At 53.4% G+C, this 7,955-nt stretch overlaps 1 protein-coding gene and 1 long non-coding RNA gene across 7 annotated transcripts in view; both read right to left on the reverse strand.

Annotated features, from left to right (window-relative positions):
• The window catches only part of TSPAN9 (tetraspanin 9), a 203,567-nt gene that overhangs the window by 20,859 nt on the left and 174,753 nt on the right, over window positions 1-7,955 (reverse strand). The gene's annotated exons all lie outside the window — the stretch shown is intronic.
• The window catches only part of LOC111827452, a 9,941-nt gene continuing 3,465 nt past the window's right edge, over window positions 1,480-7,955 (reverse strand). The window contains exon 2 of the long non-coding RNA XR_002831031.1: window positions 1,480-1,778. This is a non-coding gene — a long non-coding RNA (uncharacterized LOC111827452). The remainder of the gene's footprint in view (window positions 1,779-7,955) is intronic.

Below are 7,955 nucleotides of genomic sequence, written 5' to 3' on the forward strand. Positions count from 1 at the left end.
TTTCACTGTTCTCAATCCAACCCAGAGCCTCCAAGGCCCTATTGACAACCCACCTCCTCCCCCAGGCTGGCCAACCCCACCCTGCCCCCACCTAACCCCCTGCAGCGGCTCTATCTGACCACCTCAGCCACAGAACCTCTCCCACCTGGCCAGTCCTGACCTCTGCTGGCATGTGTCCGGCCTACACACAGCTGCACGGGCAGGCAGCTCCCTCCACCCCTCTCTGTGCATTTCCCTGGCATCAAGCTCAGTGGGGGGCACAGAGAGGCCCTTGTTTACCAACAGCTAGGTATCGACTGAGTGAGCCCAAGTGAAGGAGGGATGTGGGACACAGGCTAGGTAAGTTTCGGCTCAGCCACAGGCAAGCCTCCCCACCCCTGTGCAACGGTACACAACCCTCCAGTCCCTGACGCTCGTAAATAGGCCGGAGCATATGGCAGGAGAAGGGCCATCTGTCTGTCCACCACCACACACGGAGAGGCGTGCAGCTCTGCATATGCTATGAGTTGATGGACAGAGCGGCGTGATGAACCCCAAATGGTCCACACACTGGCCACATGCTGGGAACAGCCGGGAATCGTGGGCGAGTCGATTCACCCCTCCGAACCTCAGTTCCCCCACCTATAAAACAAAAGGTTGAACCTACTAACATGCCAGACCCCTTCCAGCCCCAAGGTCCCAGGATCCACTTCTGCTCATCCTCACCTGGCTGTGTGAGAAGTAAGATGACAGCACCTGGTCCACTTTACATGATGGCTCAGGGCTGCAGGGCCACCCATGAGCTGGGAGGCTGGAGCCCACCCTGTGTCGCTAAGAGTGGCCCCACTTCCCTCGGGGAAGGGAAAGTGTCAGGCTGGGCCTGAGAAGTGTTGTGTAATATACCCTCATCCCCTTGTGTGGTGACATCGTGATCCAAACCCCCCAGGTAAGGACATGGGAGGCTCAGAGATGAGACTGCTCAGGGTCCCACGGTCAAGGCCAGTTCAGCACCAGGCCTCAGGAGCCAAATATTTAAATACACCCAAGCAGAGGGAGCCGCGGGCAAGGTTTCAGACGACAATGATATTAATCAAGGCTGCTAATTAAACCCCACCCTGGATATAAATCAGAATCGATTCACTTCTGAGTTGGGGCGCTTCCCATACCTGGAAGGAGCAGAGTCATGGGAGGCCTTTGAGCAAGTCCAGGCTGGGGGGCGGCCTCGCTCTAAATCAGATCCCAGTGGCCTTCCCCCTTCCCCTCCACACCCACTCCTACACCACACACACTCACGCGCACACACATACGCACACGGATAAGCACTCCCTCCACCCAGACCTAGAGGACAGTGATGCCATTTTATAAAGGGCAAACAGGAGGAAATAACCTGTATGTTAAATTGTGAGCTGGCAGGTGGAGCTGAGAACAAAGTTCAATGAACGGAACAGAAACATATTGACAATAGCAAAAGAAACAATTACTACGCATTTTCATATGAGATCCTGAGGAATAAATTTGCTCTTGCTTTTGCTTATTCAACAGAAAAAGAAAAAAAAGAGCAGTAGCCAGGCAGGGTGAAGAGACAGCAGAATGCAGACGCTTGCACTTTGTGGCTCATCATTTCCCTTAAGCTCTCCAAAGAGTGGGAGATACAGGCCGGCACAGGAGTCAGAAGAAATAACATTGTGAGTGGAGAGATTTAGGGGTGCTGTCTCCACAAAATAGACACCCTCAGATTAGCACGGAGAGGAGTTGCTCCCATCCACGTGGCAGCTTTGCATCTTTGGAACTAGACATCACTAAGAGAGAGAGAGAGAAAATATTTTACTTGGAGATGGGACCTTTAAGGTTCGTGGCTCCGGCTGCTCAGGGGGCTACAGTCTGGCTTCATCTCAGGAAGACTCTCTTTTGCAAAAGCGAACTCCAAGACAGTCCTGTGGGAAGGGGTATGATCCCATGTAAGAGGTTCAACAGTCTTGCATGATAACATGCGATCAGTCTCCGGGCATGATCTTGTGAACACGGGAAGCACAGGACTCGGGTGGGGATCTTGCCTCCTGCACCAGGAGCACCAGGATGGTGGTCACGGTTCAGACCTCTTTTTCCTTGGAGTCACATGCACTCTGAACAGCGTCATCTAGATCAGCGTGTCCGTCCAGTCTCCTGAAATGTGCTTCTCCACGTGTCCCCTATGTTGGGGACATGTTCCTCCACCTATTGTTCCACCCAGGACTTAAAACTTGGCTCTGTGGCCAGCGGTTAAGGGTGAGGCTCTGGAGAAAAGGCCTGGGTTCTGAACCCCAGCTTTGCCCCTGACAGGATGGAACCTTGGGCCAGGTGACCTCAGTGACACCGACTCCGCCTCTGTAAAATGGGGGTATTAATGCTATCTCCCCAAAATACATGCAGTACTTACTTACAAGGTTGTTGTGAGAATTAATCGGATAAAACGTCTAAAGCTTTTGAACAAGATCACGGCCTAAATCAGAAATGTTCACTACCACCATCATCACTGTGACCCTCATCCATCTCAAACCCTTCAGCCACCTCCCTGCAAATCTCCTGCACCCACCCCCTGTACTCCCACAGGGCAATTGTTGGCCTCCTCTCTCTGGCCTGAGCGCTGGGAAGCATCCCACTTGGCACCCCCCTCGTTCTGTCACCACCACAATGGAAACGCTCCCTGGAGCACAGAATGCCTCCTCTCCCAGGCCCTGGGGGCTCCTGCAGCCCAGGGACACCACTGGAACCCCTCAGCACGGTGCTCATCTGAGACTCACAAGCTCCTCTCTTCATTACCATTATGCTGCCACCCCTACAGTCCAGGGCACTCGTCCCACACCTTGGGCTGCATGCGCCTCCACTGGCTCTTCCCCCACCAGCCATGCCCTCCCTCCACCTCTTACCACTGGGGATTGCCCATCCTTCCCACAAAGGGTCTGTGGCCTCGGCCCGCCCTGCCTTCCACCTCTGTGCACCAGCAGCACCTGCCACCTTTCTCACACCCCTCAAGACAGTTTGCCCTACAGATGTTCAGTCCTTGCTGGTTTTGCCAAAGTCACTGTCACTTCCATCTCCTACTGTGCCTCACACAGAGCAGGCTTTCAGGAGATAGTTTTTAAGTTGAACTCTGTGTGAGACAGGAAGCTCCCGCAGCATGGGACTAAGACGGTACCACTTGTTCTGTGCAGCACCCAGCGGGTACCCCTCGGAAAGGATACCTCCACTTATGCTGTCAAGGACCATAAGGGTGAAGCAAGCCCCACTTCCATGAGTACCAACTTCACCCAATTCTTCAGTGGCACAGAAATGTTGTCATATCAAATGCAGCTACGTCCTCATCTCGACCCCAAGGCATGTGATCGCAGGGACTATGTGCCTCTTCTGTGTGGCTCATTCATGCCCTCATCTTGCTTGCTTTCCACAGTCATGATTAAGCATAAACTACACCAAGAACCATGTTCAACAGTGCTGAGACCTCCCAGGACCTCAGGGAGTTCTGAGGGGCTGCCCGACTGACTGCCTCAGGCACAGGCTGAGCAGCCCCCTCTCTGGGCTCCAGCTCACACATCCACTTGCCTTCTGTCTTATTACCTCCGCTTGGATGCCTCATGGCGTCTCACACTTGCAAGGTGCACAATGGAAATGCTGGTGCTCAAGCCACAGAACTCAACAGTCACCAGTGACTCTTTGCCCTCCTTCGTGTCCCACATCATCCACCAGCAAGTCCTGCCAGTTCTCCCTCCAATTTCTATCTCAGTCCTCCATTTCTCCCCATCACCCCTGCTACCACCATCACTTCCTGTTTCCCAGCTGCCACTCCTGCCTTTCTACAACCCATTCTCCACAGAGCAGCCAGATGGTCCCAGCCCCGCCCGTCATTCTCCGCATTTCCAGTGGTCCCCCTTCACATGCAGAACAAACCCCAAGTCCCTTCCCATGGCCTACGAGACCCCCACGATCTGTCCTCTGCCTCCATGTGTCCTTTGTCCAGAATGTTCTTCCTCAGGTAGTCACATGATTGTTCATCCCTACCTTTCAAGTTTCCCTTGCTTCCTTCCCATCTTGTATGACAATCTGTTATTACTCTGTTTGTTTATTGTCTGTCTTCCCTACTAGAATGTGAGCTCCGTGAGGTTAGAGATTCCTGACTTGTTCCCTGTGCATTCCCCACAGTGCTCACTGTGGAAGGTACATGGCAAAGGCTCCACCCAATCTGTGGAAGGGCAGGGTGGAGGGAGGGAGGGAGGAGCCCAGGACGTGGAACTCCTGTCCCAGAGAACTTCCCTCTAGAATGGCATTTAGTGTCTATGGATTCCACTGCTCAGGCACCACCAAGATCCTGGGAATGATAGCAGGGCGCTGAGTTGCAGCACAGAGAAAATGCTGCAGGATGTGAAAGCTTTGACAAGTAAGAACAAGAAGGAACATGGACTATGATGTTAACAGACTCACGTGAGTTAAAACCCCTGCCCTGGCTGTGCAACCTTAGGGAAGCACCTTAGCCTCTCTAGGCCTTAATTTCTCGTTTCCAAAACAGAGGCAGCAATACCAAATTCATAAGCTGCATGAGCACAGTGCCTAGTAGAGAGTGGACACTCACATACAATTCTCTTTCTCCAAGGATGTGGGGGTTCAGAACCACATACTCTTTCTAATTACACATGTCCATGCTCCTGCTCCCCAGATAGTGGGATGCCACGGTGTCACCACCACTTATTTCTCAGCCACCTCATCTAGGATCTCACCTAAAGGACAAGAGGCAGTGGGGGGGCATCTACAACACTCTGGCACAAGCGCTCAGAATCCACTGAATATCTACTGGGAGTCGCCAAGGGAAGTCTGCTCCCAGCCCTGCCCATCATTCTCTACAAGGTTTGGGAGAAGATCCTGGGAGCAGGCACTCGGCTGCAGGGCGGGGCCGGGGGCGGGGGTGGGGGGGCACAACCTGGTGTTTTTCAACACTGCTTGAGTCCTAGGGTTGCCCCAAGCTCCTTGCAGCCTTAGTGGGAGGGGGGAAAGGGAGGATAAGAACCAACTTGCCTAATAACTTGTTTTCAAATGCCAAACAGCAGCTCAAAACCCAGGGAAGGGGTCAAGGCTCCCTCTGTCCTTAGTCAGTCCCTGAAGGAGATGACAATCTACAATGCCCAAGCCAGGAATGCTCACTGAGGTCTCTCCCCCTCTAGGAGGAGAGGGCACCAGGGAAATTTCGAGCCCCAGAATATCTCCTTAGCTGGGGAGGACATATCGTGGGCCACAGAACTCAGCACTCAGACACAACAGGAATCTTGCCAAAGTGCTCCCTTCCAAACCCCCAAAGCCTGTGGGCTGGGACACCAGGGAGCAAGTTCAGCCCAAGGCAGAGTCAAGCTGCACCTGCAGATGGCTCAGCTCTCAACTAGCCCTTTGGACCCTGTCCTTGCCAAGACTATCCCAGCATCCCTCCCCTCCCTGCCCCTCAATTACTCCTTCTGCAATGGCTTTTACCCTGCCATTCCCATGCTCAGGAGCGGCACCAGCTCCCACTGCCCACAGGAGTCCAAACCCTCCGGCCTGACAGTCAAGGTCCCGCATGAGCTGGCCGCAGGCTCATCTCCCGCATATGCCACCGTGAGCCATTTCACTCCAGCACCGTGGAGCGGTGTGTTCCATCATCGCCAAGCACCCCTTGCTCGGGCCAAGCCTGTCTGGAAGACCCCCTTCTCCTGACTCACCCCACACGACCACTAAGATCTTCCTCCTTCAGAGGTATCTTGCTCTGATGAAGAGCATAAAAAACCCCGAAGAAATAAAATCCAATGCTCTCCATTTCTGGGCACCTGCAGCCTAAGTCCTCTGTCCAAAGTCGCCTGACTCGTCACCCTTGGTGGTTAGAAAGGAGCTGTTGCAGCAGGTAAAAAGGCACTCGGATGGGGACCGTCAGCAGGCTAGTTCCGGAAACCCTGCTCAGATGCCAGCAAGAGGGGAGATGGGAGGCAGCAGCAGAGGGGCCTGGCTTTTAACAAGAGAGCTTGTTGGGGATAATGTATTCCCGCAGTGTCTCAGCGGGTTTCAGCTAGTTGAGTCTATAATGGAACAAGCAGTCACTGTTGTTCTTGGATGCCACGGCTCCGTGACGGGGGAGTAAGCGCCGCAGAGACAGCAGCCATAAAGCAGAGAACAGCCCATGGGAGGGGACACTCCGCAGGGACCAGGTTTTACAGTCCTAGAAAGAGGAGGTTCCAAGAAATCCAAGAGCGTGGACTATGAATCACAGGGGGAAGTAGAGTTGGAGCCCCAGCTCAGGGAAGGAAGGGGTCAGACTTGGAGGAGAAAGCCAGGCCAGAACCCCAGGCACTTGAAGGGGAGGGGCTGGCAGCAGGGAACTACCTAACATTGGCCCAGAGACCCTGGTAGGCAGGGCTAGAGACCTACTCTTACTCTGCACAAAGGGTGAGGCACTGGGTAACCTCCGGGGAAGTGCTCTGCTTTTACTTACAAAAGTCCCTGGGATCGTGGTGGGCCAGGGTCTCCTGACTCAGACCACAGAGGAAGTGGACAGATGGGGACTGGTACATGTTGCCTGCTTGGCACCTTTCGCCAACTCACCCCTGATATTGAGCAAAGCCAGGTTCCCTGGGCCTAAGCTACTTCCCGAGGAGAGGTCTTTCTCTCCTCATTAACTAAAGGGCAGTCCCAGAACAGTCCTCCCTGTGGGACAGCCTCATCCGAGAGGGTCACACAGCAGGTCCAGTCTGCACTTCAGGAACTGGCCCTCCTTGCATGGACCTTCTGGAAGTCCAGCCCCAAGTCAGCTGCGGCTCTGCTTCAGGCAATGCGGAGTGGTCACGGCTTTGGGGTTCTTCTACGGCCCCCCTAGAAGAGTTAACTGGCCTCAAAGTCAAGATCAGGGGCGCCGCTAGGGAGCTTATCTGACCTCCTGAAGGGATTAGCACCTGGCTCAAGAAATGCCAATCAGCCAACAGGGCCGAATTTAACCTCGGCTATCCCTCCCAACCCTCGCCAGGGCACTCTCAAAATCGACAATTACGCTAGAGGCAGCTCTCGCTACAGCTCGTCATCGACTATTTATAACCCATTCGCCTTCTGGGGGGAACTAGACACCTCCCATCACAGTGAGGAGCAGAGTACCAGGCATGTGGCCTTGGCCTCAGGGACCCCTCTGTGCTGGTCTGCTCCTGCCAGGACCCTGCAGGAGCACCTCCTCCCAGTTCCCAGTGGCTCTGCCCAGTCACCTCACTCAGCAGGGTCTTACGCCTCCTGTGAAGACCCCAGACCTACCATCGAATGCAGCTCAACTCCTCCGATCTCTCCTACCAGCTCACCCATAGGACTCAAGACCTGACTGTCTCACTCTGCCAGCCGCTGGCTCCCTCAACAGCTCTCTTCCCGCTTTTTTATTGTTAAATCACCTCCCTGGCTCCTGACAACCCAACAAATCTGAAGAACCGGCAAAACCACAAAAGGGGTGGGAGTGGGACACTTATGCAAATAAGCCTTGAATGGGGAACAGGTCTAGTCCCAGATGCAGGTCTCCCCACCTTCAGTAAAAGATGTGGGTGAATGAACAATAAATTGTGGTCCATCCAGACAGTGGAATATTATTCAGCACTGAACAGAAATTAGCTATCAGGCCATGAAAAGACATGGGGGAACCTTAAATGCATATTACTACATGAGAGAAGCTAGTCTGAAGAGGCTGCATACTGTATGATTCCAACCATAGGACGTTCTGGAAAAGGCAAGACTAGGGAGACAGTAAAAAGATCAGTGGTCACCAAGGGTTAGGGGGATGAATAGGTGGAACACAGAGGACTTTTAGGGCAGTGAAAGTACTCTATATGGTTCTGTAATGGAGGATACATGTTATTACACATTTGTCCAAATCCACAGAATGCATATCAACAGTGAATCCTAAGGATAACTATGAACTTTTGGCTATGATGTGTCAATGTAGGCTCACCCTTGGTTAA

This window comes from Myotis lucifugus, unplaced genomic scaffold (assembly GCF_000147115.1).
Source record: "Myotis lucifugus unplaced genomic scaffold, Myoluc2.0 scaffold_167, whole genome shotgun sequence".
Taxonomy (NCBI): Eukaryota; Metazoa; Chordata; class Mammalia; order Chiroptera; family Vespertilionidae; genus Myotis; species Myotis lucifugus.